Below are 14,065 nucleotides of genomic sequence, written 5' to 3' on the forward strand. Positions count from 1 at the left end.
GTAGAGTTCCTTCAACCTGGAAGAAAGTGGATCAAAAGTTCTATATTTAGAACTATAACTAGTAACATGGCTTTGAGAGACAAGCCCAGAAATGGAGTCTACCAAAAATGGTACCAATAGATTGTGTTTCTAATAGGATGGTCTTGTGGAGTGAAGAGCTTTAAAAGATATCAAATTTAAATGGATTCAATTTTTTCTATGTATTCCAATAAAGGCGTTTAACTAATGAAGTCACATGAACAGCACAATAATCTCAAACAAGCCACATGACTCCGAACAGCTCCAATAAGGATTGGGTAGATCTGCAAGGAGCCAATTACAACAGGCTATCTGGGAAAGATCAAAGATATTGAGCAATATTTTAGTTGTGCCAATCTTCAAACACATGGAGATGAAATGAAACACTAAAACGAAATTCAAGTGAAACAATCATACTCTGTAATTCTATAGCAATTTTCCTTCAAAGCATTCACAAAAATTAATTCATAAAAGCTGAGGTAGGTATGGGATGGAGATAGGGTGACCAGACGTCCTGATTTTATCGAGACTGTCCTGATATTTACTTGTTTGTCCCGCGTCCCGATCGATGTTCAGTCGGGACACAAATTGTCCTGATATTTTGCCTTCCGGCGCACAGGCAGAGGAGGCTTGTGCCCCTGACTCTGCCCTGGCCCCGCCCTGACTCTGCCCCCACCCTGCCCTATTGGATCCCTTCCCAAATCCCCACCCTGGTCCCGCCTTTTCCACAAGCATGCCACATTCCTCCTCCTCCTCCTGCTCCTCCCAGCCGTTGCGCTGCTATATAGCTGATTAGCACAAGCCCGGAAGGGAGGGGGGAGAAGCAGGATGCGGCAGCCCGCTCAGGGGAGGCGGAGGTGAGCTGGTGCGGTGGGGGGCAGGGAGCTGCTGGTGGGTGCTCAGCCCCCACCAATTTTTCCTATGCTCCAGTGGCTCTTTTTTTTTTTCTCCGCCAGTGCTCCCATCCCCCGCCCCTCATGTCCCAATATTTCATGTCTCTCTTCTGGTCATCCTAGATGGAGAGTGATCAGGCACCAAAATGCAGCCACTTCCGCAGTGGAACACAGCAGCTGTGTAGGAAAGCAAAGAAATACCACAAAACCATTTTGAAAATTAAAAAAAAATAACCCACAAAACTCTGCACCCACTGACATCATATTCTAATACATTCAATTGTTTTCCAGTGATATCTTAATAATTTTATAAGGATTTAGTTAGGACTGAAAAATGACTAAATAATTATCAGTAAAACCTTAACTCACATTCTAAGTGTGTAGTCTCATTGAAATAAATGACTACTCATACAAGTGCTACTCAATGAGAGTAAGGGCAGCAGAAGTGGGCACTATATTTGATCATTTCTGTTTGATCCATACATGAATTCTGCTTCACCTCTTACAGTCCTGTGTTAGCAAGTTTTATGTATAGTCTCTCTTTGCTACCTCCACACAAAGAACGTAAAAATTGCTATTATTGAGTCGAACCAATGGTACATCTAACCCAGCATCCTGACTCCAACACTACCCAGTGTCAAAGGGAATGAAAAGAACAGAGAAATTTCAAGTGATCTATCCCTTGTTGTTACCTGCTTCTGACAGTTGGAGGTTTATGTACACTGAGAGCATGGGTTTGTGTCCCTGGCTATCTTGTCTAATAGCCATTGATGGACCTATCCTCCATGAATTTATCTAGTTCTTTTTCTGAATCCAGTCATAATTTTGGCCTTCACTACATTCCCTAACAGCAAGTTCCACAGATAGATTGTATGTTGTGTGAAGAAATACTTCCTTTTGTTTTAACACTGCTGCTTATTAATTTCATTGGGAGGCTACTGGTTCTTGTGTTATGTGAAGGGGTAACTAACACTTCCTTATTCAGTTTCTCCACACCATTTGTGATTTTATAGATCTCTAGCATATCCTCACCTTAGTCTCATTTCTAGCTGAACGGTCCCAGTCTTTTAAAATCTCTCCTCATATGGAAGCTGTTCCATACCCTAATCATTTCTGTTCCCCTTCTCTGTACTTTTTTCAATTCCAATATATCTATTTTTGAGATGGGGTGACCAGAACTACATGCAGTATTCAACCTATGGGAGTGCCATGGATTTATATAGTGGCATGGTGATATTTTCTATGTTCTTATCTATCCCTATGGTTACTTTCTCTCTTCCTACCCATTCTCCGCCCATCTCAAATGCAGACCTTCTTTTCAATAAGTGACCAAGCAACATTGCAATTCTTTAATATACTACACAATAGCAACCTAATAATATCTATTTAGTCATATCAGACAAGTTCACATTTTTTGACTATATTACTTAGGAATCTGCATCTCTAAAAGACTGCATGACAAAAGTCACCATGGGGGGAAACAATCAACATTTAATAAAATGATAAGAAAATGTGAAATTCAGTAACTTTCTGAGAAGTGTTGTATGTTGCTCATTTAATCTGGGTTCTGCTAATTGATGTATGGTACAAGGAAGAGACTTTGGGAGTCCTTGTAGGAATGGCTCACATCACTCTGTATCAGCTGTTGACATACAAATACCCTAGTAATGAAAATATTTTCATTCTTTCATAACGACATTCCCTGTCTTGTTTAATCTTATTTTCTCTCTCTTTAAAAACAAGCTTCTGTGTGGTTTTTCCATGCTAAGAGAAAGTATGGATCTAATGCCATATCTGTAGAAGCCTTGCATGCCAATATATCTTTTTAGGAACACAGAAAAAAGAAAATGAACTGATGGTTTTTTTTGAGGGGGAGGGGTGGGCAAAACCAGGACATTTATACCAGTAAAAATGGATTTTAAAACATTTGAAAACAGTGCTTTCTGGTCTGCTTAATCCTATTTTAAATGTAGTATAACGCTAAGCAGTCATTCTGCTGCAGTAGTGTCATCACTGCAAGCTACAGTAGGGCAAAAAAGGACAGAAATTTTGCAAGACTGCTTGTTTTACATAGTTTTACAACACTCCACTGCATTCACAAATAATTCCAAAAAGTAGATGGATAGTCAGAATTCCAAGTTATTAAAGAGAGAGTTTGATGGGAGTTTTATCTATGTCGGACTTCAGGATCAGTCCCAGTAACTATGAGCACATGGTGGAGAGCAAAATAGGGAGAAAAGGCCCTTTGACATGCAGAAGTGGGAGGAGCAGTGCCTTCCTGCACGGTCCCCTTGTAATCTCATGGGAAATACCAACTTAAAATAATGCTCACTAGGCTATCATCATCTTATGGTATTTCCCCTCCTATCACTCCCTGCAGGGAACTGCCACTGCAAGCAACCATGCCAGTGTGGGTCCTCTTTCCAGGAAGCTTGCAAACTAGTGTGCAATCATCTCCACAAAGATGGCTTCTGGGAGGTATCCTAGCTATCCATGCGTTCTATGGGGTTGCACCCCTGTTCTGTTCTACAAGCCAATAAAGCCTGACTTCTTTCTACCAGATCCTGATGAATTCCATCTAATGCACGGTACTTCTTGACCCCAAGTTGATTTCCCCACTCACACCCATGAAGGGAATGAACTGGCCCTATATCAATAACAAAATTTTTGAGCTCTATCTCTCCACCCACTTAACAGGTACCTAATAAGACAAATTGGTAGCTGGCACTTTAAGTGTAGAGAAGTGTCATCTATAGAGGCTTAAGCCTAGTCATTAGAGGCTGAACCATTGCAGGAAGGTACAATGAACAGCTGGAAAACAAAATAAAAAAGCATCCTCCCTTATTCCATTCTCAGTCATATTGTGTAAGAGGCAATGGAGAGGTAAATGTGACAACATGTAGCTTTCTCTTTTCTTTTGTGAAATTAGTCTGGTGTGTCAGTATCTAAGGCACCTGACACCTAAGAACCTAAATACTGAATAAAGGTGTTCACATGTCCCTTGCTACAGCTACTGAAAAAACAAACACAACACACACATGCAAACAAACAACAAACAAACACCACCATCTCATTTTGCAACAATTCTGCTAATCTTGGAATCTGGCCATGTGGCTGAGAATCTGTGGTAATCAGAATAGAAACTATAGCTGACCCCGAGGAATTCCAAGCTCAGTGGTAGGTTTAAATCCATATTAGGTAGTTTGGATGTTCCAAATTAAAAATAATTTAAAAAATATGACTGAATAGAATTCCTACTTCCAACATGTGGTTTCTACCCATGCCTCTTCCTTTTTTGAACAGTGTAATTCTGAGGCCTTTTGTGGCAGAGATTATATTAATTTTTTTCTTTCTTTTATTCATGCCAGTGTTGTACAGCTCTCAGATATTTGATATTTTGTCCTTTATTCTTAGACAAAGATATTGTAGTGCTGACTGGACAATAACTTGGCAGGCTTGTAAGCTAACTTTTATTTTTGGCCTATTGCTTTTGAATGTTTAGAACTCACCTTTCTGCAAGGCCAGTTATTTTATAAATATCAGAGTGACTATGCAGATAAGATTATATAGAGTGAAGTGACTATGCTAATGCCTGTGTTTAAGCTCAGAGTAATGCCCGGAAACTAGATGTTTTCAGAAGCCTGAGCAGAGTTAGACTGAGCTGAATACTTGTTAACACAATTAAATGCTGTGCCTTTTCCCAACACACCCCACTTCTGAGCACTTACTTTAAATAACTTTACACTTACCTACTGCAGCATTACGGCATCTACATCCATGATATGAAACATGATGCAAAGTCTCTCCCATGGGACTTTTGCCTCCACCCACATCCTGTTGCCCAGGTTGTTACATTCCTTTCTACACCCTGTCACTATCACACTTCAGTGCCTGGAAACAGGTGTAAGAAGATTAAAAACCCTCCAGAAGGGCCATTCAGCTGGGATTTTCATCTGTTTTCACCTTCCTCTTTGCCACTCCTTTATGTCAACATATCTTGAGCAGGCGGTGGTGGGAAGCTCCATCTCAGTTCATTTTATGCTGTTTGTTATGCACAATAGGTGCATTAAGTGTTGGCTGTTTTGTGGGACTGGAGAGCAAGTAAGAAGTGAGGTTTCTAATATCCCTTGAGCTAGATGTCACCTTTATGGTTATAATAGTATCAGTTCTTCAGATCAACTCTAGTAGTTATTTTTACCCTGGTTCTATATATGGGATTAGCTGGCTTTCTGGAAATTCCACATAGGATGACAGACTTCAAAGGCAGGGGGTACTTGTCTCCACTGGGAAGTTTACCAAAATAGCTATGCTGGAATAAATATCTTGGAATAGTTGTTTTGGTAAATTTCCAAGTGTAAACAAGCCCTAATAGTTAAAGTGATTTAATGACAAAGCATTGTTTCATCACTAACTGAAAGCTGGTGGTCTGTGTGACATGAATTGGTGGTTTCACTCTAGTACCCAATGTGACATGAATTGGTGGTTTGACTCTAGTTCCTGGTAGAGAGCTGTCCACATAAACCCCACTATTACAACCAGCACCCTAGATGGCAGTCTCAGCAGACATGAAAACTGAAGGAGCGCTGAGAACAAATGACCTTGCCTCATCCCTGGAGATGGATCTTTCAGGTGAGAGTGGTATCGATGGGACAAAGTGAGGAAGCTCTAACTACCACTGGCTATGTCACATCCCCTCTGAGCAGAGAGGCTGATCAGGCTCCACTTAAAGAAACATGAGCAGGCAGAGTCGAAAGGGGGTCTGCTCTGTCACAGGGCTTGTTGTAGGAATGGGACAGGATAGGAAAAGAGAGCCATAGGGACTGGCCCAGAGCTTTGAGGTCTGAACTTTTGAAGGTTTTTCTGAACTGAATTCCAGATCTCATGAGGATCCCATCTTTCTTTCTTTCTTTCTTTCTTTCTTTCTTTCTTTCTTTCTTTCTTTCTTTCTTTCTTTCTTTCTTTCTTTCTTTCTTTCTTTCTTTCTAAGCTAAGGCTGCACTTATGATAAAAAGGTCACAGGTGAATACACAGCAAATGAGACAATGTAGCAAAAGTGTTCTTGTTGGGGCTGGTTGCAATTTATTGATCAGTGGTGGTAAATGTCCATTTCATTGAACACATGCAAACTGATACTATTTCCATCGATAATTGAAATGTACAGATAGGCATAGAAAGAATAATGCTGCCTGAGCATCTGTTGATGTTTAAGGATATTTACTTTGTATATTTTGACATGTGATGTTGACAATTTGTGGTTTAATGGTTACGAAACTTTAACTTTTTGAATGTCAAGGTCTACTGTCAATAATTGTCTGATGCCCCCTCCCATCATTTCCCACAACTGTGAAAGTTTAAAATCGATGACAATTTTAAAAAAATGCTTAAAAATAAACATTGATATTATCTGTTAAAATTACCAAAATTAAAAATTGGATTATGCCAAACCTACCACTAAAATGTCAATCCATACCTTAGTTTTAGTTTTGTTGGGGGAAGCTGAGGGGGGAAATATTTTTAGTTGCAGTAAATGTGTTTAATTAAAAATATAAATGATTTACTAAACAATTTAATAGTGTTTCCAAGTCAGTGTTGGAAATGTTTGTTTACAAACTTCCAGCAAAGTTTCTCAAAATTTCTCAAAAATATGGGGGGGGAGGGAGTTCAGAGTTTGACATAGCGGCCTGAGGCACTCCAGTGACTCTAGCTCCCAGCTTGGCCCCTTTCATTAACTTGATATTCATTTTAAAATATAGATCTTTTCCATGTCTTATTTCTACCTGCCCCACGAATGGACAGTCCTGTATGAAAGCCTCAGTCTAGCCACGAAAGGGGAAAGCATTCCCCACTATGCATCTCAAGTTCTGCATAGAATTTTGGCAATTTTGGGCAGAGGTCCAGAGCCCGCACATAGCTCTTATTGAACCATGGTTTATTCAGGAGCCAGGCAGTTTCATCTGGATAGCTACCCTAGCCCCTTACATATAGTACAAGTGGTTGTTCCTAAATCCCCTCACAGTGTTGAGAAAACCATGTAAAGTAATGCTGACTGTGTCAGCGCTAACTTTCCTGGGGGTGTCCTCCTGCCCTGGCTGTTTGTCAGGTGGAACCAATGCCCCAGAAGACAGCCCAAGCTCTGCAAAGCACTACTGGCTTTGGGGATGAGGCTGCCAGGAAGCACTGAATATTTAGAATTTCCACCTAAATCCATAGAGTCTAGAAGGTCACACAGACTCATGGACAGTTTCTCCTCTGTTCTGAAATTCCAGACAAAATATCCAAGTCACAAAAAGGAAAAACTTAAACCACTATCTGAGCAGTTCAGCCATGATGAGTGGGAACAGGAAGCATGCTCTGGGATGACTCAGCAGAAACACAGCACCAATCCAAAGGCCTATTCAGCAGAAGAGAACCTTCATAATCATGTAACAAAACAAAACCAAGATATCCCTAGCCTGTGAAATCAACCCAGTTCACAGAATCTGAACGCAGAGCCCTGCCTTTGCACAGGGCATTCTCTCACTTCTCTTCCTCACACCTGCTCAAATCAGGAATCCTTCCTATGTTTCTTCCCCTGCGCACATAGCAGAGGTGGGGAAAGTGAAGACAGAGTTAGACTCATGTGTACGGATAACCAGAGTGTTTCTGTACTGGCCTCATAGCCCCAATGCCGTGGTTTGCATCCTTACCCACACTTCAAGCTTTAACCTTTAAGTGCCAAGTCAAACTGCAATAATGCAAAAGTTGCCTGAGATACATGTAGTCTGACTGAAGAATACCAGATTCAATATTGCCAGTTCTTGTGATTTTATTGTGAGTCTCATGAATTTCAGTGTTTTTGTTAAAGCCCAGCTCCTGGAGTAATGGGATTACATGAGATCTCACATTTCATTTTAAAAAAAAGTTTCTAGTTCTCATGGCTGGACAGAAAAGTTTGAAAATGGGACCCCTCAAGGCTGAAAAAGCAGAACACAAAGATTTTTTTTTAAAATAATATGGTTTAAAAATTATTTTTCATGATTTTGGGCGGCCCTGATTCATGTTTTATAAAAAACAAAACAAACAAACAAAAAAACTCTTGTGATTACAATACTGCAGAATAGAAAGGCTGATTTTTAAGACAGAGGATATGTGGCCTGTTTCTTCCATAGTAGGAAGCTAGGCAGGACAGAACTGGAGAAATTGATGGGCAAAAGCTTTGCAATGATGTCAAAGAGGTGAAGTTTAAGAGAAAATACTCTTTATTCACTGTTTTGAAGAAAACAAATTTTCCTTTTAATTCTTTACCATTACTGCATGGCAGAGATAGCAAAATCAAACCAGAAATCAGAGTATGAGAAAATGGCTTGAATTCTTCAGGTATGTGCAAAGCTGCTGGATAAAGATTCTAATTGATTCACACTAGAGTCACTACAAAATACTGCTGAAACTCAGCTGGCACTGTACCTGACAGACTCGAGATCAGGGGAAGTAGAATTCTACCAGATTTCCACATCTTCCAGCACTTGTGATATCCTTCCTCAGAGCTGTTGTGCGTTCTGAGAGGGCTGTTCAACTGTGCTGAGGATGTCTGCTTGAACAAGAGGTGCACATTTCTCCTAGAAAACAGAGAGACACTAATGTTTTAAATAAGTAATTTGCCTTCAGGTATTAAATAGTCTAGTTGCATTCCAGCACTGATATCTATGAACACTGCCATGATTTTAAATTTTTCTGTAATAGCATGGATAAAAGCATTAAATACGTTTACTATGATAGATATCTAGTGTTCTATAAGGAAGAATGTTTTCTGAAGTATTTACCAAAAGTGTTTTAGAAATTTTGTGTAGTTTTAAAACTTAACCCATTTTAATACACTTTAAATGTGGTGATTCTCCAGTATTGTTTTAAAGGCACTGAATTAAGAAGTGTACCACTGGCTTCCCACAAAATTACTTATTGCATCATTGTCAATGTATTTAAAATAAATGTGACAGACAGTATCTGGTATTCAAAGGGATCTCACACAAATAGATTTAAACTAATTCCTAGTGGAAACTAGTCCACAATACTAAACTGTTTCTTTTAGCATGATTGCCAATCATCATAGAAGTGAGGTCCAGAACTGGCAAGATACAGCATTGCAGGTTTAGACTGAAGTACGTTGACTGAACTTTGCAGAAAGGCTACACAGCTCCTGGCTGCACTAAGCCTAGAGCAAGCCAATGCTATGATGTATCCATGAACAATAAATTCACTGTCAAAATAAAAATGTCATTAGATCTAGGTCAAGTACCAGACTCTTTAAAAAAGATTTACAGTAGTTTGAAATAGTAACATTAAACATTAACACTATTTTCAGGATGAGGTAAGAAATATACAAGCTGCCACTGATGTAAAACCCCGGTACATATTTTATTTTGCTTTATGAAATAAGTTTATCACTGGATAAATTTAAAAATAGATTTATAACTGAAAGAGTCTAACTATGGCCCTGATCCTATAGTTGGACCCCACCTGGGGAAATCCAATTTCAGGAGTAGGGCCTTAAAGGGGCTCCATTATGTTTAAGTTTAAATACATTTGAGCACTTAAAATCATTCAATTTGTAACTATATTTAAAGTTTATTCAGAGTCCTAATGAAATTACATCCATATACTGACATCCTTGTTAACGTCCTTGTATAGTGGATCACACTGGTCCATGACATTCCTTTTCTGTTTTGTTTTTTAGAATTTAGAAACACGGGGTAACTAGAACAGGAAACCTTTCCCCCCACCCTCCACCTTACATTATTTCCTGTCAGTCCTTAGAAAAAGCAACTCATCTCTCAGAGCTTGAAGAAAGAACTTTGGGTGGCTGGTGTGTGGAGAGGGAATAACAGGAAGGGGAGGATAAGCAGAAAGTTAATTAGGCCCTTTACACTTTGCCACTGTGGTCAGCATGCCATAGATAAGATTGCTTTACTACAGATACTCTATCTGCCCCTTCCTCTCTTTCATTTTGCATTATTTTCTGAATGTGATCATGTCAGATGTGATTCCTGACCTACGCCCAGGGATAACAGAATGACCTTTTTTCAACCTCCTCCTCCACCCCACAGCCACTCAGGAATGCTGCATTTATATGTTCCCTTATATCCTCATCACTTCCCATTTGCAGTGATAGAAAGAAATCATTTTCCATTGCTGTCTTTCATAATTTTTAAAAAAAATAATCATTAGGAAGAGCAAATGCTGAGTGGATCTTCAACAATGTCACTTATTTATTGGTCACCTTTCCTTAGTAAATTTGTCATATTCATAATTCAATGAAAGTGACGTTATATAAAGCACAGTACTTTTTTAAAGCCGCATCATATTTAATTATTATATCCTTCTTTAAGAGAAGGTAAATTCCATGCAGTAGCCCTGTAGGAAGATCATATGTGGCTGTGTCGGCAATGACTATTGTACTATCTATGCACTATACAGATCATACATATACACCCATGGCATATTCACACTTTACATACTAAATTTTCAGCTGTGGGCACTAAGTTTGGGGACAAAGTTTGTGCTCCCACCCATTATAGAAACAAACATGCATTTGTATCCATCTAGTAACAGCCAAGGCACACTAGGATTATGCATACCTTCCCGAGTTTGTGTGCTCCATTGCCAACATGCAAGTGTAAACAATTTTCGTGTGCACAAACTGGGTAGATGATGACTGATTAGCACATGCTGGGTCAGATTTTTGCACATTGAGTATGCAAACTTGCATGTGCACACTTAAAGGCCAGATTAAAACCACTTTTCAAAATCAGGCTCTTATTGAGGTCTACAATATCACCTGTAACACGCCAAAGAGTTATGTCTCACTGAATTAATGCCTTGGGAAAAGTACAGCTGTATACACAAGAGATATTGGATCAGGTTGGCTACCAGGCTGGGAATTTATTCTACTTACTCTGTGCAGTTATGCTATCTTACTTTGTTACAATACTAATCTTTGATGAAATAACATGGGTAACTCTTGTATGCCGAGTCATTCCACCAGTTTATAGAAAGTCTGTCTGTGACCTTGACTAGAGTGTTCACTACCTGCTACAGTGGTTGCATGTAAAAATGTATATTGGTTTAAGAGATTTTGCTGGTTCCAGCAGTATTCCCCATTTTGAGCATAGGGAATCTGTCTAAAATTGGTAGAATGACAGAACCCAAGTTCAACCACTGATCAAGCAATCACGGTGGTGTTTTACCTTTTAGAAATGGTAAAGACCAGATGCTGCCCTGAAACTGGCCTCTTAGCAACCCCTGAGGAGCATAAAGGGGCCAGAACCTGACTTCAGACAATCAGTCCAGAATTCCCCCAGGAAGGGTGAGGAGAAGGAAGCCTGCAAATGACATAAGGGTGGTGGAGCAGTCTCTTTTGCCAACTACCTCAGCTCAGAGGGCATGTCAGAGTGAGGCAGGGCTCAGTTCAACTCTCACTATTCACAGCTTCTGTGTGTCCCTTTAGGACCATAACCAGATGTTATAAATTAGAGCAGCATCTACATTGCTTAAATTCATGTTGGGGTAGTTTGAGAACTAGGAAGCCATAAACTAGCTCCCCCTCAGCCCTCCCGCACACAGCAAACTTGACACAGGAGACTGCTGCTGGAAGGAGGACCAGCTGAGAAGAAGTGTTGGCAGCCAGGGTGGGTGATGCTCAGAAATTTTGCTGCCTAAAACCACATCTTCCTCTCATGCCCCTGGCTGTGTCAGGCATCCTCTGTTACCTCCCTCCTGTCCCCTGGATGAACAGATGGGGTAGTGGAGATGTCACTTTCCTGTCTATCTGTGGGGAGGTAAAGTTTACAGCTGACCCCTTATTCCAAACCTGTCAAGTCTTCCCAGTTGGCTGGGAGACCACCATTGTTGGCTGCTCCCAACAACAATTTCAACTTCTTGAGACATAGACCTGCAGAAACGCTCTAGTCTTCACTTTTAAGGGTACGATTGCACTAGGCAGTATCTTGAAGGCAAGAGTGTCTTCCAGGATGCCAATCATAAACTACCTGCTGGAATGACTCACCACAGAGATACAGCCTAGAGCATAATCCCTCCCCACCTACCCATGGCCATGGTCTCAATGTTTCAGCTAGCGTAACACTGAGCTGTGCTCTCTCCATGGCAACAGGGGCCTGGAAGTAGTAACCAGAGAATAGCGGCTCGTTCCATGGATCAGAAAGCAGCTTCAAGACAGTGGCAGTCAGAGACCCCAAAGCTACCAAGAAGCTGCAAGGGAGGTAATGCATATTCAAATGTTCATATTAGGTCACTAATCTATTAACATAAAAGATTTCTGGACCTTCATTCAGCCTTAACTGGTAAAGTTCTCCCTTGCCTGGTATGGGATCTCAGTGTAACTCCTCCTCCAGAAGGCTGCCAGCTCAGTCAGCGATCAGGTTTCTGTGTCTGAGGTGCACTGCTCTGCCTAAAATCAAAGCAAGGGGGGAGTGCTGAGCCTCATTAGTGAGCTTCAGCAGCAGACTTCTTTAACATTTTAAAATAGCTTCTTTAACAACTGAAAAGGAGAAAATGATATTGGGGATGACCTGATACAATGGCAGTAAGCAGCCTTTATATAGATATATATATAGTACTAACATGGTCCTCCTGACTATTACTGAACACAATGAAAGCAGATTGGGTACCATTTCTGTGGCAGGGAGATGAGGATGATGAAAGGCAATACAAGCATCATTGCAAGGTCGGCAAGCCTCACTTAAAATGATTTTTTCTATTTATATTTCTATGAAGTTCCAATCCAGAATCTAAACCTCTCTAAAAATATTACAAAAGTAAAGAGCAGGCCACCTGCTTCCCCTTTCTTAGAACAGCTCAACCTCAGGAAAGCCATAATTGAGCCCTACAAAATTGAGCCCTCTGAATTTCAGACACTTTCAACTGACCCGTAATTTAATTCCACCCCCTCCCAAATTAAATTAAAAATGAATTTCCTTTTCAGTTGTTTTCTTACAAGTAACAGTTCTCCAGAGCATGGGCTACAACACAAATTCCCAGCTCCTCAGTTCTGAAAAAAAGAAGGGTGTTAAAGGTTAACAAGGGCATGTACACTAGAAATGGGCCTCAGCAGCCAAATTCGGTCCTGAAACTGTGAACCAAGCACTCCACTTCCCTCAAAATTCAGGGGTGTTTGGATGCAAGGTTTTGGTTCATTCACATATCTCATATACTATAAAAAGGCCATTCTACTCTCTTGTAGCAAACAGGTAGGGAGACTAGACGGATGGTGCAACTTGTATGCACACATTCTGGGATTGTCTGAGGAGCTGACAACAATAGCATTGTTGCCAATGTTTACAGAGCTATAATATTTTTCATTAGCATTTCAAAATTAAAATTGTAAAGGTACAGAATGCAAACTTTGAGTCTTATTACAATCATGATTTTCTCTTGTAACATAGTTTCTCCGTGTCAGTTGTATTCTGATGTCTTTAATTAGCAGTCATGGTAAAGTAGAAAACTCAGGTTTTCCTTCTGACACATCATATTTCATTCCCAGGTTGCTCTAAGGTACAAAAGCCCCCCTCCATCCCCGGCTCTTTCCCCATTCCACCCCTTCCATGAGGCCCCACCCCTGCCCTGCTTCTTCCCGCCCCCATTCCAACCCCTTCCCCAAAGTCCCTACCCTAACTCCGCCTAGGGTGACGAGATGTCCTGATTTTATAGAGACAGTCCTGATTTTGGGGGATTTTTCTTACATAGGCACCTATTACCACCCACCCCCTGTCCTGATTTTTTATACTTGCTATCTGGTCACCCTAACTCTGACCCCTCCCTGCCCCTATTCAAACCCCTTTCCCAGATCCCCACCCCTGCCTCGCCTCTTCTCTGCCTCCTCCCCTGAGTGCGCAGCTCCCCACCCCTCCCCCCTCCCTCCTGGAAAGCACTAAGCACCTGGAGGTAGGCAGAGGAGCAGGGATGCAGCACACTGGGGGGAAGAGGGAAAGGGGTGGTGGTGGGTGAGGGGAGTTTGGCGGCCGCAGGAAATAACTCGGGGGAGCTTGGTGGGCCACAGGAAATAACCCCGAGGAAATAACCACGTGTTTGAGACCCCTGCTCTAATACCATATTTATTTAGAAGAATTACACAATCTGGGCAGATTGGTAGGATATTTCAGGTA

General features: G+C 40.9%; 1 protein-coding gene across 1 annotated transcript in view; it reads right to left on the reverse strand.

The window, feature by feature from the left end:
* Positions 1–14,065, reverse strand: part of FOXL2 (forkhead box L2) — a 263,381-nt gene that overhangs the window by 65,756 nt on the left and 183,560 nt on the right. The window contains exon 4 of the mRNA XM_045029577.1: positions 8,355–8,506. The gene's annotated coding sequence lies outside the window, so the exon portion shown is untranslated. The remainder of the gene's footprint in view (positions 1–8,354; positions 8,507–14,065) is intronic.

Source organism: Mauremys mutica, chromosome 9 (assembly GCF_020497125.1).
Source record: "Mauremys mutica isolate MM-2020 ecotype Southern chromosome 9, ASM2049712v1, whole genome shotgun sequence".
NCBI lineage: Eukaryota > Metazoa > Chordata > Testudines > Geoemydidae > Mauremys > Mauremys mutica.